This window comes from Neofelis nebulosa, chromosome 2 (assembly GCF_028018385.1).
Source record: "Neofelis nebulosa isolate mNeoNeb1 chromosome 2, mNeoNeb1.pri, whole genome shotgun sequence".
NCBI classification, from domain to species: domain Eukaryota; kingdom Metazoa; phylum Chordata; class Mammalia; order Carnivora; family Felidae; genus Neofelis; species Neofelis nebulosa.
In genome coordinates this window covers 104,584,562-104,611,713 of record NC_080783.1, presented here as the reverse complement: position 1 = coordinate 104,611,713, position 27,152 = coordinate 104,584,562, and the positions used below count along the sequence as shown (strand labels likewise).

The following is a 27,152-nucleotide window of genomic DNA, read 5'->3' as shown; positions in this document are numbered from 1 at the left end:
TTCCCCTCCGGGCTTCCGTTCAGGGCCCAGAGTGGGGGGTATCACTGACACGGAGGAGGCTGCTTTCAGGGCCCCACAACCATCTCCAGAGACACTCCTTCCCACGGTGTGTGCTCCTTCCATGCAGGCCTTCCTCACGCAGCCATGACGCTGAGCTCGTTCTCCTTGGCCAGGTTTGGGGGAGTTTAAACAAATCCCATCTGTGACTTACGAGTGCCCCAGAGGGAGCAAAAGCCATGCTGTGTTAATGCCTGCCACAAGGAAGGGAACGTGGAGACACCCCCAGGCAACCTACCTGTCACCTCTGTCTCAGATATGCAGACACTCAGCGGTCTGCACAGAGCAGGACTCACAGGCCCAGAGGGTCATTTCAAACTGCCCGAGGGAGCCCATAACAGAAATAGCAAAAGTGGGAGGCATAGCCAGGCAGCGAAACCAGCCTACCTCTGTGCTCTCTCCAGGTGGGTGCAACCTCCCAGAGTCACATTCCCCGGAAGTAGCCTCCCCACCTCCCTCCTGTGTGTGCAGGCCCCGCAGCGGCCTCGAGGGTCCTCGACAAACCTCCTGTCTCCACTCTACCCTCAGAGAGCCTCCTCTGACAGGTTCTTACCCCGACACCAGATCTCCACACCCTAGAACCTGGGCTCACCAAAATCTAGTACATGATGTCCAAATCCAGTTACTAGCCACGAATATCTACCCGTTTCTTCCGTCACCCCCTACATACAGGTCATTTTGTTGCCCGACTGGCCTCTACATTCACCCTAAGATGCCTGCAGGCCCACACCCTCCCTCTTGCCCTTGGCCCCTCTTCGGGCCTTCCTGGCTGGGCCACCCTGGCCTCACTCTCCTGTGGCTTATCTGTGCCTTAGAAGAACATGGCATATCAGAGCCTTCATTTTATTCTGAATACAGGCAGTTCCCGCTTATAAATGAGCTGTGTTCTCAACGTTCCGCATTTTGTAAGCCGAAGATTTGAAACTCAAGTGTTTCTTCTAAATAATGTACTAAATAATGTATCGTGGGTAGGTTTCCAGGTTAACGTGCAGCCGCCGAGGTGACCCATCATGTGGCTAGAATACGGCATGTTTGCAGTTAAAACCTCTATTTTGAAACTACAGCGCTTAGGAGTTAAGCAGACTGAAAGCCAGCAAGCGTTCGATTAAAACAGAACGAAGACTGGTGTGTTACTCATGTTGAGTCCCGGTGGTTGGAGCAAAGCAGAAAGTCATCCTAAAAGCAGGGCTGGCTTGTGTGTACTCTTGGGGTTGGGGGAGGGGAGGGCACGGATGGGCAGATGGTCCTGGCCGGAGCCTAAGTGGGTTGGGGGTACAGCGGGGGAGCAGGTGCCTGCCAGAGAAGTATCTGTGATAGCTCTTCTCACGGGGACTCAAAGCAAACCTGGGACTTCCCGGGTCGTCCAGTGGCCCCTCTCAACACACCAATGGGCATACTGTCTTCTCACTGGCCTGCTGACCTCATGCACGAAGACCCCTCACCAATAATAAGGCCATGTTGTGAGCGGTCTAAGCCAAGTCTTGCTCCAACAGCCCAGCCACAGCAAAGGCTGCACGTAGGGCTCCAATCACTTTGCAGCCTGAAGAAGCAGGTAACTGTTAGCACCGATGAAAACCAAAGCTCACGCCGGGAGCTGACAGCCAGCCCCATGGCTGCTTCCGGAAGCCCTCTCTCGCATCGTACCCACAGGCAGCTGAGGGGGCCCGGAAGGCCCCTCTTTCCATTGGGTAGGGATGGATGGGAGACCGGGGCTGCCACCAGACAGCACAAACACAATTTACCTTCTCAGCTCTAAGACGGCCTGAGCCTGCTGCCCTCTCTGAGCCAGGGCCCTCAACACTTGATCCGGATTGTTAAAACCCCCTCATTCATCACAGTCAGCACAGACACCCGTAAAGCAATGATGAGCCAGACAGCCTGCATCTCCTCAAAGACCTGAGAACAGGGCCTTGGCCCACCTGCCCACCTGCATGCTAAGTGCTCACAGCAGACCCACCCCAGCTGCAAAGGGATTCCAGCGCTTTCCAGCGCTCGCACCTCCGGCCAGTCGAGTCCCCGGGGAGAGACAGAGACAGAGGCAGCCGGGCAGACGCTGCTCAGGACGCTTACAAACAAGGAAACAAGAGTGTTGAAATCACACGGCCAGCTTGGTGGCAAGACAGACACGAGCCTGGACTGCCAGGAGGTCGTAGAGAGCGAGGACTGCCGTGTGTGTAGCACGTGGCTCACTGGCAGAGTGGCAGGTGAATCGCGTCCCTCTGTGAGGAGGCATCTCCTGTGTGGGCATTTGCTCATTCCACGAACATTTAGTAGATGCCTTTGGGGCCAGAGCTCATTCCAGGTCTCCTGCTCCCTCTGTGGCTCCCCTCTCATGTAGAGTCGTGGACTCGGGGGACCTGGTTTCCCCGGGCTCACGCTGCAAGGCACAGGTAAGCAAGAGGCTTTGAAGAGCCAAAGAAAAGGGCGGAGGTGTTGGAGAGAATCAGGAAAAGTGACCATAGGAAACTCCCCAAGTGCCGCGGCCCCTAAGCTAAGGGACCATCCGGCCATGGGGACGGGACGGCTTCCCTTTGCCATCACAAGCAAGTCGCTGCAGGCTTGCCTGCCCAAGGCGGGCACCTTGTGTGACTTGTTCCCTTTGGGGAGAAAGAGGCAGAAAAAAACTTGCACACGGGGCCACGTCACCCCTTCCGTGGCGGCTGCGCATCTCCATGTTCCTCCTCCCCATCTGGGGTGGCTCGTCCCTTAGATGTATAATGAATCAGGCAGTCGCTCATTAATAAAAAATGACAAGCGATCATCTCATTGAAATCCATCGAGCTGCCAGAGCCTGCAGACACAATCCCTGCCTCGCTCTCCGATTCCTCTGTGGGCCGGCAGTAATGAGTCTGTGGGGTGCACGGGCCAGCGAGTGGCGCTTACCGTGCAGGCAGGCAAGCCACCTTTCTGCGGTGGGCGGCCCAGGGCCCGCAGCTTAGTGCCTTTTCATCTGCATTAACAAAGGAGCTCAGCTCGGCGGGGCCCCAGTTCCCCCCAAGTCAGTAAGGTAGAGGTGTCACCAGGCTGCCGAAAGCTAATCCTGCCCTTGCATCCAAAATCCACTGCATCATGTACCCAAGGGGGCCTGAGACCCAGCCAGACTTGTAGACTAAGCCATTTGGATGCTTTTTTGTCTTAAAAAGCAAGGGAGTGAGCAAAAGCACTTGACAGGAGACTGGATGGTACAGGGTGGCTGGTCCCCAGCCCTAGGTCTGGCACCAAGACGCCCTCCTCAGCTCCTTTCACCAGGAGCTGAATCACAGGGAAGCCAGGCCCTGGTCAAGGGAAACACCACCTCCAGGAAGCCTCCCAGGATGCTCCCACAGGCCTGCCAGTGCATTCGTTGTTTTATGCTTACTTTAGCATTTACTACATATGGGGCCCTATGTCCACTGTGCTGTTTTACAATGTTGGAGGCTGGTAGCCTTGACCGCAGACAGCCCTGGGATGGCATTCGGGCTCTGCCCCTCACAGGCTATGTGGCCTCAGGGATATCAGGGACCTGAGTTGTCTCATTTGTACAATGGGTGATGAAGCCTCTTGTGTAGAGAAGATGAAATGAGGCCACGTATTCAGAGCCTGAAGCCATCACCCCATTATTGTACCACGAATGACAGCTGTCATTGCTGTAGGCACAGGTCTTGAGGCTCCTGGACCGTAAGGGCCGAGTGGTCCTTGGCCTTGCTCGAGTCAATTACACCAGGATCACCGCTGCTGTGTGCCTCCCGCACGTGGGGGTTGCATCTGGGGCCATAATAATGAATCAGCTCCAACTGTCACGACCATCCTGGGAGGCAGGTACGGTTACCCCTCCAGGACTAGAAGTGGGGTAATTCGCCCAGGGCCTCAGGGAGCTGGGTCATGGAGCCTGACTCCGTCCTTACTGCCACGTGTCTCACACTACCGCTGTCCTTCCACTACTCTGGAGCCCTCCATGACTCCCTAGTAACAATGCAGCCGGGCCCAGGCTCCAGGATGAGCCCTGCTTGCACATACCTTTCTCGCAAGACCTTCTTCCAAGACCAACGGGTTACGCCCGGGCCCCTCGCACATCTTTGACGCACTAGCTGCCTGAAATGCCCACCCCGGGGCCTTCCACATCCATCCTTGGCCACTCTTCCTTCAAAACCGGCCACCCGTCCAAAGTGCCCCGTGACCCTTCCCGGTCAAGGTGACTATTGCTGAGGTCCACTCCCAGAATCCTGACAGTGGGCTGAGTCCCAGGGGAGCCCTCCGAGCTTCTATAAATAACAGTGACAGCTGCCGGAACAGAGGCAGCTCCAGGGCCTGGGCCGGGGGCTTTTGTGAATCTCAGGACCCATGATGAAGGCAGGGCAGGGAGGATGAGCCCCACGGTGCAGGCTGAGCAAGACGGGATGTGAAGTGCCAACATTCAGGCAGCTCTTTGGTGGCCCTGGGAGCAAAACCATGCCTTGGAGCATCTTGTGGCATTGAAGGAGATAGAAATTCCCGCCAATGGTTGACCGGGCCAGCCTCACGCTCACCTGTGAATCCGGAGGTAAATCTGGACGCCGCCCTGGCCCTCTGCCATTGCCTCCCCCCTGGAGGACTTTAACAACACCCCCCACCCCCACCCCGCCCTCTCGTGCTCACCAGTTTATTCTCTGCACCACCCTTGGCCACCATGATGAGCAGACAGGGCGGGGCGAGGCTCACATTGCTGTTTGTGCTCTGAGACTGTTAGCACGTGTCCTAGGAAGTATGTACAAGTTTTCAATAACAAAAAGGGGAATAATCTGCAGGGTTGTTGTGAGGCTTAGCTGCCTTACTCATCACTCATTCATTCATCCAACACGGCTTCCGGCTCTTGTTTCAGGAAACAGCCCGTTTCTACGAGAGGGGAAGGGGCACCAGAGGGTTCTGGTGCCAATGACATGCAAGATGAAGGAGGGATAGAGCAGAGAGGGCTCTGGATCCCCTGGCTTCGGCTTTTGCAAGCAACTCAGAGTATGACCTCAGGGTGTGCCCCCTCCCTCCCCACCCCCCCCCCCCCCGGGGCCTGAATGGCCTCACCTTTAAAAAGGACAAAGGTTCCTTCCATCTCTGATGTTGCCAGATATTTGGGAGGACCCAGGGGGAGAGTCCCAGAAAATAGCAAGTAACCCGGGAGGCCTAGCCCCAGGCACCCTACTTTGGAAGACTGATGAAGAACGCCCTTGTAATGAAGCTATTAGCCAGGGTATCTTGGGGCACAGAGAGGCCACGCCCCACTCTGCTGTGCCTTGGCAGAACCTGGCACAAGCCCAAGCCTCGTGCGGAGGCAGAGCCAGGGCAGGAATGCTCCAGTCCTGCCTGAGCCTGGAACACGCCAGGAGACAGCCCATTGCAAAACCTGGGCCTCAGGAGGTGGAGTCTGCACTACATTAAGAAACACTTTCCAAATGAGATAATTATTTAATAGGTAATAAATGGAGTCAGGGAGGGGGCAGAGGGAATTCAGTCCCTGGCACTGCATGCCTTCCCCGGAGCTGAGCCTCTTACCCTCCCCTCCTAATGCCTTTTCAGCCAAGCTCACCTCCACCCCTTGCCGGGTACTGAGAACCAAATCCATTGGCCACTGGGCTGCACAGAGGGCCCACAGCAAAGTGCCAGGCTGAATCCAAGCTGCCCTGTCCTCCGACAACTCAACAGCTCGTCTCTTCCCCGTCCTGCCCTAGGGACTACAGGCTCCAATTGGGAAGACAGCAGGATTCAACAAGACAAAGATGGAGCCAGGAGAGGGCAATAGTCACAAAACTCAGAGACCGCCCATTGCTGTTTACAGTGTGGCCCTGGCCCCAAAGTCTTGTCTCCTCAGAAAGCTTCATCTAGCCCTGCTTATTTCAACTCAACAAAGTGGAGGTGGGGGTGTCAATGGAGGCAAATCTATAGACACGGGAGAGGAAGGAACAACCACATGCCAGGGACCATGTGGAGCGCCTACATGTACATTTAACCGCACAGGATGTTTGTATCTTGTTTCTTGATGAATAATGACACTGAGTCTCAGGGAGGCTACGTGGCTTGTCAGGAACCAATCCCACTCTTGCCTGGCCTCAAAATTTGCGCTCTTGCCACAGCAACAATGCTCTGCACCCCTCCTCCCCGACCCTGAACATTCGGCAGGTGCTCACTGAATGTGAATTCCCTTCCTACCTCAACCACTGCAGACAGACACAGGCAATCCCAATCTCAAAGACTTCAAGCGTCTCTGGTAAGCCTTCCCTCAGCCCTCCTCCAAGGAGAGCTCTAAGAGAGGCACAACAGAACTAGAAGCAACCATGACTCTGAGTGGAGGGGCTTCCAGGCTGAGAGTGAGTCATGAAAAGAGGTCCAATCATAAGAAAATGGTAAGGAGGGTTTGCAAGGGCCATGAGTCATGATCAGGCTGGGAGTGCAAAAAAGAGATTAAAGAACAGTATGGGGGTAGTTGTCCTCAGGGGCTACATTGACAAGGTATGGTCTGGATTGAAATGGCTGGAACATAGTAGGGAACTGATAAAAAAAATGTTGGATAGATGGGTGGCTAGGTGGATGGATGAATGGGTGATGGGTAGGTGGAAAGATGGGTATTTAGATGGATAGATGGATGTTTGAATAGATGGGTGGATGGATGGATGGATGGATGGATGGATGGATGGATGGATGAGTGGGTAGACGGATGGGTGTTTGGTTGGATAGATGCATGTTTGAGTAGATGGATGGATAGGAGAGTATATGGGTGGATGTGGATGGATGGGCGGTGGATGGATGGATGGGTGATGGGTGGGTGGGTAGGAAAATGGATATTTGGATGCATAGATGGATGTTTGAGTAGATGGATGGATAGGTGGGTGGATGTGTCAGTGGGTGGATGGGTCAGTGGGTGGATGGATGGGTGATAAGTGGATGAGTGGGTGGCTGAATAGATGGATGGATGGGTGGGTAGATGGAAGGATGGGTAGATGGGTAGGTGGGTGTATGAACGGTGAATAGATGGATGGATATTTGGGTAGACAGATGGATGTTTGAGTAGAGGGATGGATAGGTGGGTGGGTGGGAACTCTGTATCTGGGCATTTCCTCATCTTTCTATCTTCAGCATTCCTCTTCACCTCACTCCTCTTTCCTCTCTTCCACGGTTATCTCAGCTCAAGTCTTCTTGATCCTGCACAGGCAGGTGCCCACAGAGGATGGACAGTGGCTTCAAAGACTAAGACTCACCACCCTGCATGTCTTGGAATGCATCACAAAGTCTTCCACTGGTCTTCTGACTAGCGCTGCCAAAAGGCATGAAGGGATGAGCTTTTCCTCTCAGACTTCCCCTACCCCATCTTCCACAAGCCCTCAGCCCACACCTTTATTACCTCTGCCTGCCCAGGCAGCTCCCACCTTGATAAAAATCAAAGTGCCCCCGGGCCCAGTTCAACTCAAAGAGAGCCTATTCCCTCCGGGCCTGAAAACGATCCGGGTCCACCAACGGTCCAAGTTACCCATCAGAGGCCTCTCTGGCTGGGGTTTTATCCCCCTTCCAGTCACACGAGGCTGCTTCAGATGCCCCTGAGGAATGCACTGAGACAGCCAACAGAAGCAGCCCAGAAAGATGCTGGCGGGCAGATTAATGGGAGCATGGGGGACAGGGAGGTATAATGGCACAGGGCTCAGGATCTCAGTACCCTGGAGCTCAAAGGCTCCTGGGATTCTTGGTGCTGTGGGGGTGTCTTATGGGCCAGTTCCTTTACACTGCAGCTGGGCTCAGGCACTGCATAGCCTAAGGGCAGCAGAGATCCAGGGAGGGGGCAGGTCCACTTTAGAATGAGGTCCCCGACTGTCCAACTCTCTCCCTGGCCCCCTCAACTGCCCACGGACTATCATGCTTCCTGACCGAGGAGCAGCTTTCCAAACCCTGACATACACGGGTGGCCCAAATCCCAACCTGGGGCCTGGTGGGAAAGAGCTGGAAAGGTGCAATCATGGTTCCGACTCCGGGAGGCAGCCACCAGAGCTCACCCTGGACTCCATGTGAGATAGGTATCCTGTCAGAGGCAGGCACCCTTCCTCCCTGCACACTCCTGGCCGCCATCACGCTGGGCGCTCTGAGGAAGCAAAGGGAGCAAAGAGTGGAAGGAAGACTTCTTGTCCAGAACGGGCAGAAAAGAAGTCTGGATGGTGAGCAGGGAGAGCTCAGGCTCTGGAGTCAGCAGCCCAGGGTTGAGTTCGAATGACACGATCCTGGGTAAGTAACGCACCTCCTTGAGCCTGGATTTCCCTTTCTGGAAAATGGGGACAAGCACAGTGACTTTGCTGTTATCACGAGCGCCTGCGATAAGGCAGATCAAAGTAGGTGGTGCACAAGTGGCAGCTGTTATTGCTGTAAATAACATAATTGACTTTCCTTAATGAACTTAATAGGACGGACGCATGCCTTAATGAGAAGGGAGGTGGTCCAGCCCAGAGGGTAAGAGCAGGAGGCTGGGGTCAGACAGCCAGGTCTGGAGGCCCGGCGTTGCCACTTACTACTGGACCCCAGTCCAGTCACACCACCCCTCTGATCTCGCTTTCTTCAATTGCCCAGCAGGGATCATGAGACTATTTTCTAGGAATGGGGGGGGGGGGGGGGGGGCGCGGATGCAATAAGCAAATGCATGTAAAACACAGCCGTGCCTGGAGCCTTAAGAAATGTTAGCTCGCAGCGTTTTTACTATCTGCATCTGCCTGGGAGGCTCCAGGCCTTCTCTGGATGCTGCCCGGGTGGGAAAAGAATGGCACTCTGGGGGTGCCTTTCGCTCCCCCTCTTACCCATTCTATAAACCTGCGAGCACTGGACCATGGCCCTCGCCTGGAACCTTTGCGGACGATGACCTGGCTGGATGGACGATTTGGATAAAAAGCAAAGGGTGGCTGTGACCAGTTTCCTTGAGTGGCTCACTCCGTGGCTTGGAGAACTCCAAGGGTGAGAACAGCCACGACAGAGCAGGCCGGGAGATGCCTCCAGCGGCAGCCTGGTGCCACCAGCCCCTCCAGCCGCTCTCAGAGGGTCTGCACAAACTCCCTCCTGTAGGACCTTCCTTGATGGGCTGCCAACTGTTTCTCTATGTGAGTTTGCCTGCCTGGCGGATTCTATGTTTTCCTCTGCTGATCTGCTGTGTTTTTTTCAATTCTGACATCAATAAACCTCCTCTCACACGAGAAAGTCAGGGTCATGCTCTGAAGGCTCCAGGATGGACTGTGAGCATTGCTTCTCCCAGCCAATGATGGGGGCTTGGCCCTGGCAGGCCCCGGACGGCCCAGCATGGGGTGAAGCCAGGGGGGGTCTCCAAGTGTGGTCCTCGGCCCACGGCACCAGCATCGTCTGGGACTTCTCAGACAGGAACATTTCAAGCCCCATTCCAGGCCTACTGAATCAGAAACTCAGGGTGGAGCCAAGAAACCTGGGTTTTAACAAGCCTTCTGGGTGATTCTGAGGCACACATGAAAGTCTGAGAACCCCCGCGGCTAAGCAAACAGCAGGCATTCAAAAGCCAGTTCTGGTAGATATGCCTTCCTTCTGGTTTCTTCTCGTCCTCGGATGTGTCTCAACATTAAAAATGGAACAACCCAGAACATACACAGCGGAGACGCAGCTAATGGGGTGACGTGAGAAATGATCCCTAGTGTGGCTGTAGCCTGGCAGGATTCCCGAGGCTGCTCAGGGACCCTGGTTTCATCTGGGTGCCACCACCTGTGGGGGAGGAGACAACCATACACACAGCACCCCTGGGAACTCCCCAGAAGCGGGACTGTTAGGCAAATATGACCTGTCCTCCTGGCCCGCAGGAGGTGCCGGGCAGCCCTTCCTGGAGGTAGGACCCAAGCGGGATCTGGAAAATGAGGATTTGCACAGACCTGTCAGGGATGCTTGCTGTTCCCGGGCCTTTGAACCTCCTGTCCTCTTTGCCTAGCATACTTCCATGCTTTGGCAAACTCCTTTTCATCCTCTGAAACTCGACTCCAGCTCTGCCTTTGCTCTTAACCCCTACACTGTAACCGTCTACGCACTTGGTTAGGCTTTTTTTCTACCAGAATGTGAGCAATCTGAGGGCAAGCATCTGTCTTACTCCCCGTTGTAGTTTCTGTACACGGTAGGCACTCAATAAATACTGCTTGAATGAAGTAGACAGAAATAGGCTCAGGGAAACCCACAGGCCAGCATAGGTGGCAAGTGCCCAAGTGTCTCTGCTGTCATGGCCAAGCTGACCCACCTTGTGGGGGCCACACATCCCCATCACCGCTACCTCCGGCATCAAGCACCTGCAGCTCCCCGCACCCCACCCTGAGCCAGCTTTGCCTGGGACCATGCCACCCAGTATCCCTCACAGGTGCCAGGAGGGCAGAATCACCGCACGGGGCCCAGGAGGGGGATCCTGACCCCCGGGGCCGTGCGGAGAGGGGCTTGGCACACACGTGCAGAAAACAGGTGCCTCTCCCTCCCAATTTCAACCACGTGGAAAAGCAAAATTTCTATTGGGAAATGTAGAAAAAAACACGACAATGCCACCTTACAGGGTTTTTTCTCTTTTCTTCCCCTTGATGGGCAAAGGCCTAGCTACTCGACAGACTAAGAAGAGACAGCGTGTGACAGCCAGCCAGCACAGCACTGGGCCCCAGAGCTCCCACTAAACCAGGCCCGGGAGAGCCTCGCCTGCTCAGGACCTCTGCCAGGCCACAGGGGACTTTGCTACCCAGACCCAACGACGCAACCGAGTTACAAGTTCCTCCTCCACGGGCCCACCTCTCCTTGCAGGACCCCTCCCCACCGGGCCGCTCTCCTGCCTTCCCTCCTCCCTCTCCAGGCCTCAGGCCCTGCAGGCCTGTGTCCGTCTGCCCCCAGAAAGCGGGTGGACAGAGCCTGAGCCATCTTTCCACGCTCGGAGGGGGCACAATGCATGGCACACGAGGGCACAGGCAGTGCTGGCCGGCTGTTCCGCTGAATGGCAAAGGCCTGCCAAGGCATACAAGGTCCTCAGTACCAGAGACGGCTCAAAGGTCCTCTCTTCACTGGGACATTTGTATCCCAAGCCAAAGGAATGAACCTGTAATGGTGGAATTCAGCCCCAAGTTGGCTGGGGAGGCAGGAGAGGTGTCTGTGGGCAGAGAAACTTTCCTCAAACCAACCAAAGAGAAGCTGCTTCCCCTGTCTGTGTTTATGGGTGGCCCTGCCTCTGGAATGCTGGCACCAGCCCCTGGTGCCATCCCTCAGAAATGCACTTGTCCCTCAGCGCTGCCTTGACTTCTTTGGCGCCCACGTGGCATTTCATCTGAGGCCGGGATGCCAGGCTCCTGTAGGGCAGCGCTTGCCAGCCCAGAGGCAAGGCAGGGTGTCAGTACCTCCCCTGGCCTGAAGCGGCCCCAGCCAGGCCCTTGGAAGAGGCTCCCATGGATCTGTCTCTGCTGTCCATTGGCCTAGGCAGAGCAGGGGTGACCTCACACACCCCAGCCTGTCCCGTCAGGATTCCCTGCGGGAGTCCAAGCTCAGTATTTGCCATCAAGTCCCTTCCATGCAGGTGAATGGCATCAAGGCTTCAGAGAGAACAATGTCTAGCCCCAGAGTGGCCAGGACTCCCTGTGGGGCCCTACCCACTCGCTCTGGGCCTGGGGCTTCTCACTCGTGGCACAAAATGCCTCCGCAGGCCCCCTCTGACCTGCCTTCCCAGTCTTAGCTCACCCTGGAACGGACCAGTGCGGGGACGACGCTCCCCCGACCCCGGCCAGCCTGCCCCTCCTGCCGCACATCCCGCGGGCCTCTGCTTGGCATCGCCCGTCCCCAGCGGGACTCTGCAAACCCTCTTTGTAAGGCTCGCTCCATCACGGCTTTCTGCTCTCGGAGGTCACCTCCTCAGAGGTGGGTGCCACTCGCCCACACCTTTACTCTGTTTATTTCCCTGCTGGCTCCTCTTGCTGAAATTGTCTCAGGCGTGTTCGCTTGTAGACATAGGAGCTCCCTGGACGCAGGGACGACAGCGGTTTGGCCACACTGTCCACTGCTGGGGGAGCACTCGTGGCCCTCCTCCTTTTGCTCAGGGACTGGGTAAAGATGCCCATAGTGGGGCCTCTCAATCCGCCTTGACTCGCAGGCGACTTGGTGCAAGATGGGCCCCAAGGGCAGGCAGGGAGCAGGCTTGACCCATCTGTGGGTCCTCCCAGGATCTTAAAGAACCCCAGGCAAGGCCTCCTGGGCCAGGCTGCATTCTGGAGAAGCCAGGTACACACCGCAGGAGACAGTGCCCATCGGGCCTGTCCAAAAGCAAGGGCCACTCTCATTCCGCCAGCTCTGAATGCCCCTTGGACCTGCCGGCTGTGCTTTTGCCTATTTGTTTCCCCCCAAAATAAACCCAACCAGAGCAAGTAACAACTGAAAGTTCCTCACTTGGGGGGCCACTCCAGCCAGAGCCTCGCCGGGACTTGGATTCCCTGACGGTGCTCAAACCAGCGATTTCCACAGCCCATCCTGGACTTCCCCGAGTCAGCAAGTTCCCACTGCAAACCAAGGTTCATGCACATTGTTTCATTTTAATTTTCACGATTTCTTTTGTGGCTTAAAAAAAAAAAAAACAACTAAGCAGTTCTGCATATGGTTTTTTAAAAAGTCAAACAGCGCAGAAGGGTTTCTGCTAAAAAGCAACAGTCCCCTCCCCATGCTCTGGGGACAGCCACGTTTAATATTTTAAAACTTTTTCTACTTTTGGCTCCTCTGGTGCCTATCTGATCTATACAGGGAATCTATTAAAACGGCGTGTTTTGATGCTTTAATCCTATGAGCGCAATGTTTCTGATTTCTTAGTTATTTATACTGAGGACAACTGCGTTCACTTGAGCCTCCCTTGCCACGCAAAGCGTTGTGGGTAAGGGCACCCCTTCCTCCCAGTGTAGTGATGACCCACACTTCAGTTATTCTGACGCCTTTCCCCTGGGCCCCCCGGGCCCTCCCATCCCCAAGGTCATCTGCACTGATTCACAACCCCTCTGGGTGACTCCCTTCAGGGGTCCTAGATCTCCTTTCCCTCTTCCCCTACTTTGCATCAGAGGACGCTTAAGTAAATGTCTAAGAAGGATGTGTGGAAGGAAACAGTTCAGAGTCCTTCCTGCTCAACTGAAAACATCCCTCAACCCTGAGTGACAGTGAGGCTGACAGTTTGATAGGGTCCCTCATACCAGCCAGGGCTTTCACGGTCTTCCCACACAGGATGCTGCTGATGAAGAGGGGCGTTTAGGGTAATCCTCCTGCCGGATGGATGGCCTGGGTTTTGTTTGTCTTTCCATTCTCTCAAAAATTTTAGGAACATTTCTTTATCCTTGGTTATCGGAAACTTCACAAAAACATGTCCAAATGGGAATTTTCTCAAGGGCGAGGCACACTGAGGATTATTTCCATGTGAAGATTTTTGTCCTTCCGACATGGGCAATTTTCTTGTATTAATTCTTTTGTCATTTTTCTCTCACCTATTTTCTCTTTCAGTTTCTGGGACTTCCATTAGTTACATGCTCCATCACCTGCTTTAGTATTCTAGGTTTCTCCACTTTCCTCTCATATTTCTCTGCCTTTGCCTTTTGAGTCACCTTTTATCTTTTGATAAACTTCTTATTTCTGCCATCATATTTTTAATCTATTTTTTTTTTTTGGTTCTTATTTCATAGCACCCTATTCTTGTTTTACGAATGTAATGCTTCCTTAGGTTTTTCTGAAGATACCAATGGGAAGGCTATTTTTTTTTTTTTTCAACATTTTTAATTTATTTTGGGACAGAGAGAGACAGAGCATGAACGGGGGAGGGGCAGAGAGAGAGGGAGACACAGAATCGGAAACAGGCTCCAGGCTCCGAGCCATCAGCCCAGAGCCTGACGCGGGGCTCGAACTCACGGACCGTGAGATCGTGACCTGGCTGAAGTCGGACACTTAACCGACTGCGCCACCCAGGCGCCCCGGGAAGGCTATTTTTTCACTCACACTTTCATATCTTTGTGAATCTGGTTTCTTCTGGGACTATACTTTTCCCCATTGTTCATGTTGACCTTGCTCTTCCATGTAACAAGCAGACTTCCTTTTAAATGTCAGTGAAACCTTGGATGTCCATTCATATTTAAAGATGAGAGACCAAAAAAAACCTGTCTGGGAGTTCTGCATACCTGAGTGGGGCTTGTCCAGTGGAAGCTTTAGCTATTCCAGTGGGATATCCCTGCATGCCAAAATGCATGAGGCTTGGGTCTGGCCCAATATCCACGTGGCCTGCCCTGGTTACCCAAGAGAGTCTAGTTCATGTCTCTGCAGAAGATCCCAATTATTATCATTATCACCACTGGCTTAAAAGATAAACACCCTTTACTAGTCATTCTATAGAGGGGAATCCAGAGGAAGAGAGGGGTTAATTCCTAAATTTTTTAATGGTTATAAAATATACATAACATTGACCGTTTAACTACTTTTAAGCATACAGTTCCATAATGTTAAGCACATTCACTTTCTTATACAACCATCTCTCCCATCCATCTTCCTGAACTGAAACGCCATACCCATTAAACACTAACTCCCCATTACCCCTTCCTCTTCATCCTTGGCAACCACCACGCCACTTTCCGTCTCCAGGAATGACTATTTTTGGTAACTCATATAAGTAGACTCAGAGGAGGGCTCTCTTTCCGTGACTGGCTCATTTCACTTAGCATAATGTCCTCAAGGTTCATCCATGCTGGAGCGGGTGTCAGAATTTCCTCCTTTTTTTTTAAGGCTGAATAATATTACATTGTGTGTGTTTACCTTATTTTGTTTATCCATTCAACTGTCACCCATTTACTCTTAAAGCGACTTCGAGTAATGTCTGATGGAGAATACAGCCCTGTCCTCGGCACATAAAGGCAGGCATGAGGCTCAGGTCTTCAGACGCAGCACCCAGCCCCTCCCCCTCCCTCTCTCCCTCTCTCTCAATGAACACCCATCAGTGAACTTCTAGACCTCTCCCCAGAAGGTGTGACCCTAGGCCCGCATCTCGTTTTCCCCAGTCCCCAGATCATCAGCGTGGGTGGCCTTGACAGAGGACTAGCTATTTTTAGTGGAAATGCAGAACTGCCACCATTTTTAGCAGAAAAGGCAAAGGAGCCAAGGAGACTTCTTTCTCCTTCAACTCCTTCCTCTCCAATGTCCCCTTCCTGCCAGGTCCCTCCGCAAATTTGCCAAGAATAGGGTGAAAAATGAAAAACAGACCTAAGTTCGCTCCTCTGTCCTGAATACCCTGCCTCCACCCAAACTAAAATGAAAGGTTTCGGAGACCAGAGTCAGGGGGCCGGGTACCACCCTGCTGCTAACGCTCTGTGTGACCCTTCCAGTCCTGGACGCCAGTCCCCTGTCTGATAAGGGGCGGGGCTTCATAACTCCAGACATCACAGAATTCTTACTGGAGGAGCCTCAAGTCCCAGCTGGTGCAAGCCGGAGGCCGGGACCAGGGCCTCCCCTTCCAGGACTGTTCCCTCAGGTGGTTCAGTGAGTCCCGTCCTAGAGCCAAGAAAAGCTGTTCTCCCAAGTTCAGAGGCCAGGAGCGTCAAAGCCTTGCTCAGGTGTTCACTGCGGTGCTGCCCGACAGGCTCCATCAAGATGCAGCCTGTATTATTCATGCCTTCTCCCTCCTGCCCCTGGCTTCTGAGGGAAGCCTCCACCCACTCCGCTCCTGTGGCCTGCTCTAAGCACTGCCCCCCCCTAAGCACCTGCCATTAATAAAAGATAAATAAGGAGGGCCGTGCAGGGACCGTGACATCTGCTATCCCCCTCCTCCCCCACAGTGTGGGTCTTCCCCTTTCTGGGCTTTAGAGATGCATGTGGTGGGGGAAGGGCAGTTGGCGGGGACCCAGCTGCATTCTGAGCCTCCGCGCTGGGTCCTGGCCTCAGCTGGATTGAATCAACTCCCTGGCTGCAAACAGGAACCCCCACCCCTGCCCCCCACGCGGCTGAGGCAGGAACATCTGAGGACCAGAGTCTCCGGGCTCAGTCCGGGAGGGCGAGTGGCAGTTTTCAACACTGACGTGCCACCCCACCATCAGCCTCCCATCAAAGGTCTGGAGCTTGGCACACCCAGAAACACGGCCGTCACTTCCTTTACATCACCGGGAACCTCAGGGGGACCCCGCTACCTCGGCGAGCCTGGTGTCCTTGTGCTCTCCTCTCCTTGGCCATTTCCGCTTCCTCCTGATCCTCAGACCTGGAGGGCAGGGGGCCCTGGGGGGTGGGGTACATACCCCATAGCCACACCGGGCCTGTCCTGGCTCTAAGTAGTTTTGCCTCGGTGGGCTCCTTCCTCCATAAAACATATTAAAATTTCTATTTTATACACGTCTTGGTTTAAAGATGAATATAATCCAGGCTTCTGGGCTGGATTGTATTCATTTATTTTCTTCTCTTTTGAAAGAGCTGGAACATTATTGGTGGGCCCCTAACTGTACTATAGGCCCTTGGCCCCATGCCGGCTGGGGCTAAGAGATGCCAACCCTGTTCTTGCCTGGCCCCAGAGCCAGCCTGTCCCAGGGTGGCCAATTCATGCCGGTTTGCCCAGGACTGTCCCAGGAATCCCCTCCGTCTCGGGCACACCAGGAGGGTGGGGATCCTCCCCGCCCTTCTTGTGTCAGGCCCAGAGCTCCCCAGAAGCATGGACAGCCAGGACATAGTAACAACCACAACTGAGCAGAAGTGGGCTGGGCCCTTGCCACCGATCGGGACTCAGTGAGGAGCTGGGGAGATACAGCCCAAACCCACGTGTGCTCCAAGGCAGAGGCTGGTGGGTCAGGGCCAGAACCAACACTTCTGGAGCGCCAGCTCTGTCCGAGGCCTGGACTGGAGGCCTGGTCCACTGTCAGTCCCCTGCATCTGCATGGCAACTTTGAGATACAGGCAAGGAAAGGCATTCCAGAGAGGTAAACTCTCACAAGCTCACTAGTTTTGAAAGGAGATGGGCCAATGATCAAGCCTTGCCCCTCTGGTTCCAAGCCTGGCGATGGTTTTGCTTGCAAGAAAAAAAAAAAAAAATATCCTGCTATTCCTGCCTCTTGATCTTGCAGGTAGGGTGGCCTGGAACGGGTACCTTGGCATGACCAGGGGTGGTGGGGGACAGCCCAGGGGAGGCGCTGGCCTCTCACCGCCCCCTGCAGAAGAACGAGAACAGTGCTGGCACCTAGAACCCAGAACCCAAGGCATCTGGAGGCCGGAGGCCCGGCACCCACAAAGAGCCGGCAGCCCAGCAGATGCCAGGGCTCCCCCAGACCCTGCCAGTCGGGTTTTTACAAAACCTCTTCAGAGCCGCTCTGCCCAGCAGCCAGAACCCAACCTTTCTCTCTGCTGATGGCTGTGGCACGGAGGGTCCACAGCCCAGGACTACAGTGTAACTAGCTCGATCCAGAGACCCGGAGGAATGACCCAAATGAAGGGCTTTCAGGAAGGCAGAAGGGAGGTGAACCCACAGCAAGAAAGCAAACCGCTGACTGCGGAGAATCTCCAACGTGCCCATCCCTGAAATGACAAAGCACAGGCAGGTCCAGTCCACACTCGGGGCTGTGCCGATGCCATTCGCCAGCCAATGTGGGAAAAAGGCAGGGTCTCCCAATGATACCCGCTCTGGAGTCAGCCAGGCCCAGATCCTGGCTCTGTCTTCAACCAGCTGTGTGATCTCAGATAGTATCACTAAGCCTCAGTCTTCCCATCTGTAAAACGGAGCGGGTTTGTTGTGAAGGTGAAATGAGCCAATCTGTGTAATATCTAGCCTGGTGCCTAGCCATTAGGAAAACCTTAGCAATAAAATCTAACATACTGTCATATAAATCCTGATGCAGCACCCGGAACCTAACAAAGGATGAGTATGTCCTAAGCGGATGATTGGCCATGGAAACCTAGGGGTCCATGCAGGTATCACTCATCTCATGATTCAGATCAGGAAGCTGAAGGACCCGAGTTCATTACTGGTGGAATGGGCCAAGTCAGCACAAGAAGCCGACTGGAGCCCCCATCTGCCGTGCAGTTTCCTTTCCAGCTCTCCCAGGGAGCACTCCTCCCGTCCCGGGCCACCCAGGGCTGGGTGGGGTGCCTGAGAACGGAGACAGCCTCACCGGCCAGCTGGCAGCTGCCGTGCGTGAGCACCGGCAGAAGGTCGGGGCCAGCGTGGGCGTCCCGGGGCCTGGGCTGAGCAGCAAATGCAGCGGCACTGAGTTTTCCAGCTGCCTGAGTGAAAGCGAGCGTGCTCCCCCCCAGTGCGGTACTGCTTCCCTTGGAACAACCAAAAGACAGGCAAGACAGACCATAAGGCCTTGCGTGCTTTGTATTTCCTCATTTTTTCTCTCTTGTTCCTCCCGCCTGTCTGTGCAGGAGGCAATTCTGGGTGGGGAACGGGAGAGGGGCTAAGCATGTTCCGCACCTGGGATCACCCAGAAGCTCATAGGTGAAGGTAACCTTTTATGACACTGTGTGGGCCAAGGAGGCACCAAGGACTGTCCCCTACCCAGTGGGCTCCTGAAGGCATAACGGTCTGCTGGGATGGGGAGCCCCAGAGGGTAAATGCCTCTTTGGGTACAGATCATAACACGAAATTACCTTACCTACTTTATCTTGGTGACCAAAGACACGCTGGAAGCCCACCTCCAGGGCAGAGAATATTCATGTCCTTTTAAACTAAAGTCAGAACATTTGGGAGCAGGGAGGAACCACTGAGAAAGCACAGTCAGCCTTCCCATTTTACAGACGGGGAGAGTGAGGCTCAGAGCCACAAAGGCTGCTCCGGGCGACACAATCAAAGGCAGGCCATCTGATTCCCCAGCCAGCATTCTCCCACTGCACCCGATAGTGCTGTTCAGGGGCGGAGGTGGAGACCCTCCACACCTCCCCCACACCCACCACAAAGACATAGGAAATGGGGTTTGTACCCAAGAAGGGCTGGATTCACTAGTTTAGGGAGAGTCAGTGTAACTGTCGTTTGTCGACTAGAGCAGGGGTTAGCAAACTCCAGCCCGAGGGCCAAATCCCCCTCCCCTGGTTTTATTGGAACACAGCCCCTCGTGATCAGGCACGTGCCGTCCACGTGCGTTCACACTTCACCAGCAGAGGTGAACAATCGTGAGACCATACGGATGGCCTGCAAAGACCAAAATATTTACTTGGGGCTCTTCTGTGACATCAGATAGGATGGCACCACGACATCACAGACGGAGACAGACCCAGCCTGAGATCACACCGTGGGCTTTCGTAGAGCCAGGATGCTCCTGGCTCCAAAGCTCTCTGAAGCCCTCGTACCACGAGCAAGGAACCCGCAGAACCACGGCTCTCCTAGCATTTCACCACGCGGGCTCTAATTGGGGAGGGGGTAGTCATCGTCCTTTTCTTTTTTTAATTCTTAAAATTTTTAGGGGCACGGAGTTGGGGGGGGGGTGAGAGGCAGGAGAGAGAGAGAGAGAGGGAGAGAATCTTAAGCAGGCTCCACACTCAGCACAGAGCCCTCTATGCTCAATCCTGTGACTCTGGGATCCTGACCTGAGCCGAAATCAAGACTCAGCCACTCAAGCGACTAAGCCACCCAGGCGGCCTTCATCTTCCTTTTCAGAATGAGATAGGGGACCCAACGTCCTTAAACAGTGCTTCTGATGAGCCGTGTTTGGAGTTATGTCTATTGACCACACAGTATGAACTGGGAATAAGTATAGACAGATCCCACTCAGGACCTGGCACCTCGGGTTGGTCTTGATGCCTAGGCTCCGAGTGTGCCTGGGGAGTCACGGTGAGGGGTTCAGCTCTCGACAGTGCAGCCTCATGGGCCTGGGCGTGAATCGTGCCTGTGGGACCCTGTGCAAGTTACATAACCCCAGAGCCATAGGTGTGTGTCTGTAAAATGGAGATGATGACTGGGCTACGGGGAGACGGAATGACAGAGTCCCAGCAAAGAGCTGGGGGAGGGAGGATCAGCCTGGCCCATAACCCTAGCTCAGAACATGCCATCATCTACTGTCACTGCGTACTGAAATATAAGGACAACCACCGGGCCTTTAAAGGTACATGCAGCAGCTCATCATGAAAAAGCCTGGTCTCAGGTCAAAAATGAAGTTTCTGGGGCGCTGGGCGGCTCAGTCGGTTGAGCAGCCGACTTCGGCTCAGGTCATGATCTCGCGGTCTGTGAGTTCGAGCCCCGCGTTGGGCTCTGTGCTGACAGCTCAGAGCCTGGAGCCTGTTTCGGATTCTATGTCTCCCTCTCTCTGACCCTCCCCTGTTCATGCTCTGTCTCTCCCTGTCTCAAAAATAAATAAAACGTTAAAAAAAACAATTAAAACTTAAAAAAGCTCCTTTGCTATTAAAAAAAAAAAAAGAAAAAAAGAAAATGAAGTTTCTACCAAATTTGCGACTCATGGTACCTTAGTCTCCTACATCCCATCTGTAACCTGGTGAGCCAACTTTTACAATGTGGTGAATGATTCCTCAGCCAGATTTCTGTCTCAACCACTGAAAGTCTAACGAAACAGCTCTCCTGGGATGTGTTCGTTTAGAAAACAATTAGAAAACCCTTCTTTGAATTCATTTGCAGATAATCTATGAAGCCGATAAAACTACTTCCTCTATGCCTTCTACTGCCTGTAATCTCTCTGAAGCATAAGTATTTCCTTTTGCTCATTCAGAAACTAGACATCTGTGGATGAGGGTCTCAGGAAAATCCCTCTATCGGGTCAGCACCTATTCCAGAAGCCAGCCCACCCCATGCCAGGTAGTGTCAACCTAGACCCCCTTCCCATACCCCTTCCAATACCAGAAGCTCCCCGTGAGCTGAGTTCTGTACCTTGCAGATATGTTCTCAAGGCGTCAAGTAAGTCAAGTGCAAGGCGATTTCTTGCAGCATTGTTTGGAAATAGCAAAAGATTGGAAATCTAAATATCTATCAGAGAGGGACTTGTTAAATAAATTATGATCCGTCCATAGAACGGAATACCAAACAGCCATAAAAACAAATAAAGAAGCGCTCCAGGTCTGATATGGACCAATTTCCAAGATACATTGTCAAGCCAAAGTAGCAAGATGACGACAATTGCATTAAAAAACATATATATGTATGCATGTGTATAAATTTATAGATACGCACACGTATATAAATATTCACAAATGTATATATATTATTTACGTGTATACATCTGGAATCTCCTGCAAAGGATATGTAGGAAACTGGTGACATTGGTTGCCTCCAGGGAGGGAAACCAGTTGGCTGGCTGGAAGACAGGTCCGGGAGGGAGATTTTTTACTTTGGTAACTATTGAAATTTGAATCGTGAAAAGTCACACTGTTTATATAATAATCAAATAAATAACAAAAAGCAAAATATCTCCAACTGTCCCCCATAAAAGGGTGAAATGGAGCAGGGAAGAAGCGACTATATTTATTTTTCCCAGGCTGGACCGGCACCCTCTCCCCGCTGACTTGATTTGTCACGAACCTCCTCCCCGCCCAGGATCCGGAGACCCCACTGGCCCCTTGGTTGGCACTTCAAGCATGTCTCTCCGCAGAGGACGATGGCGATGCCCAGCACCCCCCTATCACCACCACATCGTGGACAGGCCAGGAGGCAAGTCCAGTCCTTCCCTGGCTTTCTAGCGCCTGGTACACCAAAGGTCATGAAGAAACGTGTTCAACAGGGCGCACAGCACATGCTCTGTGAATACTGTCTGGATGAATGAAGACGAAGAGGAAATTCAGGAAGGGCTCATCAAGAAATCAGCATTCCTGACTTAAGTTCACCTTAAGCCCCTGGCTTTGCTGTTGGGGGATCACTGTCACCAAGATATTAGTTTGTAGATAAGGATGCACTCTCAGGATGGTCAGGTGATCCGTGAGCCTGTCTCAGCACGGCAGCGGGACTGGCGGCCCAGCACGAGGTGGCAAGGAGATGAAACGAACCCTCCCATCTCTCCACCAGGCCCCATCAAAACCCCAAACCCTGGGCCCTGGTGTGGTGTGTAGGAGCCTTGGTCCCCATCCAAGAAGGCTTAGTCAGTCAGCGACTTCGCTGGTGGGTTTGGGAATAAGGCAGACGCCAAGGATTTCCTCTCTTGAAAACCGACCACTTCATGGGTCTTTTGCCTGGAGTGGATAATAACTACAGCTCTTTCCCAGAATATGGGTTTCTTTCCCCATCGACCTCGTCTTCTACCTTTAATTTTGTGTATGAAAAACAGCAGTACAGGGACTTGACAAGGTGAATGTAAAGTTGTCCTGCTCAATAAATACAATATTTATTTAGGTTCGCACTTGAGCTGGCAAGAAGAGAAAGACCGTGGGGGGGAGGGGGAGGGGCAGGCAGAAAGCCAAGAGGGAAACTGAGACCAAAGCAGGAGGAGGCAGGTACCCAGGGGATCGGCGGCATTGCTGTCCCCTGGTGGTCCCGTTCTAGTGACCCATGCATGGAGACGGTGCAGGACCTGGAGCCCGTAAAGGATGAGAAGTGGGAACTGAGACCCCCGTGTGCAGTCAAGACCACTGGGGGGCTACAGTTTGGTAAAAGGATGGACCCTCTTCTGTTCCCACTGGCACAGGGACCCGACAAGAACACCTGGGTGCTTACACTTCTGCCTGGGAAGTGGGTGAAGGATTTCTAGACGTCCCCTCCGAGTGTTTGTAACAACCTGCCTGCCTTCTCATTGGGGGAGGGTTCAAGGTTACAGTCCCCACAGGGTCCAGGAACCCCTGCGCTGTGGAAAGAATACAAACTCGTTCCCACACCTGTGCTATGGCTGAGGAACCCTGCAGAGTCATAAAGAAAACCACCATGGAGGGAGACAGCCTCGATTCTGGCCACACTGGTTTCCTACAGATATATCTCTATCCACAGTCCAAAACGTACACACGCATGCACACACACACACACACACACACACACACACACACACTCACACACACACACCCGTGAGCAAGAGTCCACAGATACCACAAAGAACATCAAAGTCAGCTTAAGAGAAGATGAGTGAACAGGTAACAGACAGACAAGAAAGATGGATAGCATGAAAAAGTTGAAGAGACCTGGAAGATAGTCGAGAAAGTTGCATGAAGATAGTTCCAGGAGAGACCAGACACGAGAGGGAAAGGCACAGCTTGAAAAGATGGTGAATGCCAGATTTTCCAAAACTGAAGACAGATTAAGATCTTAAAAATAATAAAATTGCGGGACACCTGGGTGGCTCGCTCGGTTGAGCATCTGACTCTTGATTTCGGCTCAGGTTTTGTGGGTTCAAGCCCTGCGTGGGGCTCCACGCGGACAGTGCAGAGTCTGCTTGGGATTCTCTCCCCTTCTCTCTCTCTCTGCCCCTCCCCTGCTTGCTCTCCCTCTCTCTCAAAAAGAAATCTTTAAAAAATAATTATAATAAAAAATAATTATAGTAAAAAAATAATTACAATAAAATTGCCACATATCAGGACTGTTGGCATACACTTGAAGCAGACATGGACGTATGCTGATGCCAGGGACAGTAGAAAGTGGAAGGAAGAAAATCAATCACCCAGGTGCCCAACTCCCAGAACTGGGACAGGAACTGGGACAAGAACAGCCACCCAAACCTAAAAGAAGAGTAAGGAGACAGGCTAGAAATCTGTGAGGAAAGAAACAAAGTAACAAGAAGCCATGAAGGAATCCCAAAGACTAAGAAAGCCATCTAACCTCTGTAAAGACCAATCGAAACATGGAGAAGGCAGAAACAGACATGGACAGGAATAGAGGACCTAAGTACAAACACTGCCAATACATTCTATACCAGGAGAAACAGATACATTCCGAAGGAGGGAGAAATTGATTGACTTCATGAAAGACAACTCAGAAAGAAACAGGAAATTAGACATACCCCAACTGTTAAACGAACTGAATTAGTAGTTGAAAAAGGAAAAAAAAAAAAAAAACCTCTAACAAACAAACAAAACAAAACCAGGCTGAGACAGTTTTATAGTTTGGATTTTTCCAAACCTTCAAGGGATAGATAATTCTTAACATATATGCAGGGATCTCAAGACAATCCTTAACGTATATTTGACATATACGAATGTGATACACAGATATGTACATATTTGCACGTATACGTTTGTAAGTATATGTAACGTACAGATATGTTGATGGATACAAATATTTCAAGATAATCCATAACATACACAAACATCTGAATATTTGAGATGAGGATCCCTTCCTACGCGTTATGAAGCTACTCTGGTGAATACTTACTTCCACTAAACAGAGACAGAAGGAAAGTGTATTTATAGGCTGACCTCACTGCTGAACATAGTTTCAAATGTCTTAATGTAAACTCAGGGAGGTTCACCCCCAGAATCAATGATATTAAAATAAGAGAAGTGTGCTAATATAAAAACCATCCCGATCAGAGGATAAAGAAGAAATTTTATGATTATCTCATTATTTACAAAAAAAAGCACTGATAAAATTCAACAACCATTCACAATGAGGGACCCTTCACAAAATAGGAATAAAAAGGAATTTTAAACCTACTGCAGGAAATCTACCAAAAACCATTAAATATGACTCTTACGGCAAGACTTCAGAATTATTCCCTTTCAAGTAAGGAACATGAAAAGGATGCCCCACTCACCAAACTTCTGTTCGAAAATGAATTGAAGACTCTAACTCTGTGCTGTCCAGTACAATAACTACTCATCACTCTAAATGTGGCTGGTCCAAACTGAGATGTGCTCTATGTGTAAAATACACACTGAGTTTGAAACACTAGATCAAAAAGGAATAAACTACCTCAATCATCTTTTATATTGATTGCATGTTGATGCGATAATATTTAGATATACTGGGCTAACTAAAATATATTATTAAAATTAATTCCACCTATTTCGTTTTGCTTTTTAAAACGCGGCCACCAGTCGGGACGCCTGGGTGGCTTAGTCGGTTGAGCGTCCGACTTCGGCCTAGGTCATGATCTCACAGTTAGTGGGTTCAAGCCCCACATCAAGGCTCTGTGCTGACAGCTCAGAGCCTGGAGCCTGCTTCCGATTCTGTGTCTCCCTCTCTCTCTCTCTGCCCTTCCTCCGCTCATGCCCCCCCCCACCCCCGTATCTCAAAAATAAACATTAAGAAAATTTAAAAATTAAAAAAAAAAAAGCGTGGCCACCAGAGATGTTTAAATCACACATGAGGCTCACATCCTATTTCTGCTGGACAATACTGTTCCAGACAGCACAGCAAAACACTAACGGGAAATAAAAGCTACAAGATTTGGAAAGAGAAAAAACGTTTATAATTCGTAAGTGACGTAACTACATAAAACAGCTATAAAATCTGGATGGATACGCTTAATAAGATAACAGCAAGACCGATGAAGCCAGCACTAACGAATTAGAAACTGCCGTTTTTAGATATACAGAATTTAACAGATTATGATATAAATTAGAACACTCAATTAAAAGATATAAAAAGAAGCATGAAGAAAAGACCACGATCATAGGTGGGGAAAATTCAGTATGATGGCAATCTTCCCCAAATTAATCAATTCAACTCTAATCAAAATTCCAACAGGAATTTTGGATAAAGTTTATCCTAAAATTCTTATGGGAAAGCAAAGGCCAGAGAAGAAACAAGGCATTTTGAGAAAGGAACAAAAGAGAGGACTTACCCTATGAGGCAGTACCCTTAACATAAAGCTATAGTAACTATTATAGTGGAGAGCATACGGGGAAAGTCACGGGCCAGTGGAACTGAGCTGAGGCCAGGAACGGGCCTGCGTGTACCAGGGAAACTGACGTGCGACCGTCTTCGCACTTAAAAAATCATTTAAAAATTAAGAAATGCGGGGCGCCTGGGTGGCGCAGTCGGTTGAGCGTCCGACTTCAGCCAGGTCACGATCTCGCGGTCCGTGAGTTCGAGCCCCGCGTCAGGCTCTGGGCTGATGGCTCAGAGCCTGGAGCCTGTTTCCGCTTCTGTGTCTCCCTCTCTCTCTGCCCCTCCCCCGTTCATGCTCTGTCTCTCTCTGTCCCAAAAATAAATAAAAAACGTTGAAAAAAAAAAAATTTTTTAAAAAAATTAAGAAATGCAAGTAACTGCTGCCAGGACAGTGCTTATCCACACAGACCAATAAAACAAAATGCGATTTTAACATCATGTCAAAGACAAGACAATTCCAGCCGGATTAAAAAACTTCGTCAACGTGCAGTCTTTGAATTTGTAGAAGAAAACATAGGAGAGTATCTTTACAGCCTTACGATAGGGAAAAAACCTCTTTTTTAAAAAATGTTTATTTATTTATTTATCTTGAGAGAAAGGGAGAGAGACAGAGAGAATGCACACAGGAAGGGCGGAGAGAAAGGGAAAGACAGAATCCCAAGCAGACTCTGTGCTGTGAATGCAGGGCCTGATGTGGGGCTCGATCTCACGAACTGGGAGATCATGACCTGAGCCAAAATCAAGAGTCTTGGACACTTGACAAACCGAGCCACCCAGGCGCCCCAAGAAACTCTTCAACAATATACAAATGTATTCCATAAAGGAAAGGAACGATACATCGATTATGTTACAATGCACAACTTCTGCCCAGTAAACCATACCGTAAGGTAAACAAAGATAATGGTTAACCAAAGACTGGGAGAAATTATTTATTAACATATCTAAACAATACATGATTAGTATACTTGAAAAATTTTTAGGAAGAAAGCACTCAGCAGAAAGTTGAGCAAAGGCAAAGAAGAGGCCAACCAAGAGACAAGAAACCAAAACGTCCCATACACAAATGAGAGGGCACAGATTAAAATAAGGTCATTCCTACTTATTAGACCGCCCCGCAAAATTTAAGTCTAATAATACAAATCACTGTTTGAAAAGTGGGGGTAAATTTGTCCAGCCGCTGTGGAGATCAGCTTGGCAGTATCTAATAAAGCTGGAAACATACATGCCCCACAAACCACAATTCCACTCCTGTCGCTTTCAAACTCTTCCTATAGGCAGAGACATTTTACACTGCAATGCTGTCCACAGGTGCAGGAGCATGTACACACACACACGCACACACACGTACACAGGCGCACACACAATTTTACGTCGACTTCCTGCAATGCACTGTGCTATTTTCTACTTCATCTTGCCAAAT

The 27,152-nt window shown here is 51.5% G+C and overlaps 1 protein-coding gene across 1 annotated transcript in view; it reads right to left on the bottom strand.

The window, feature by feature from the left end:
* GLI2 (GLI family zinc finger 2) overlaps window positions 1–27,152 on the bottom strand; it is a 256,037-nt gene that overhangs the window by 122,621 nt on the left and 106,264 nt on the right. The window lies entirely within an intron of this gene.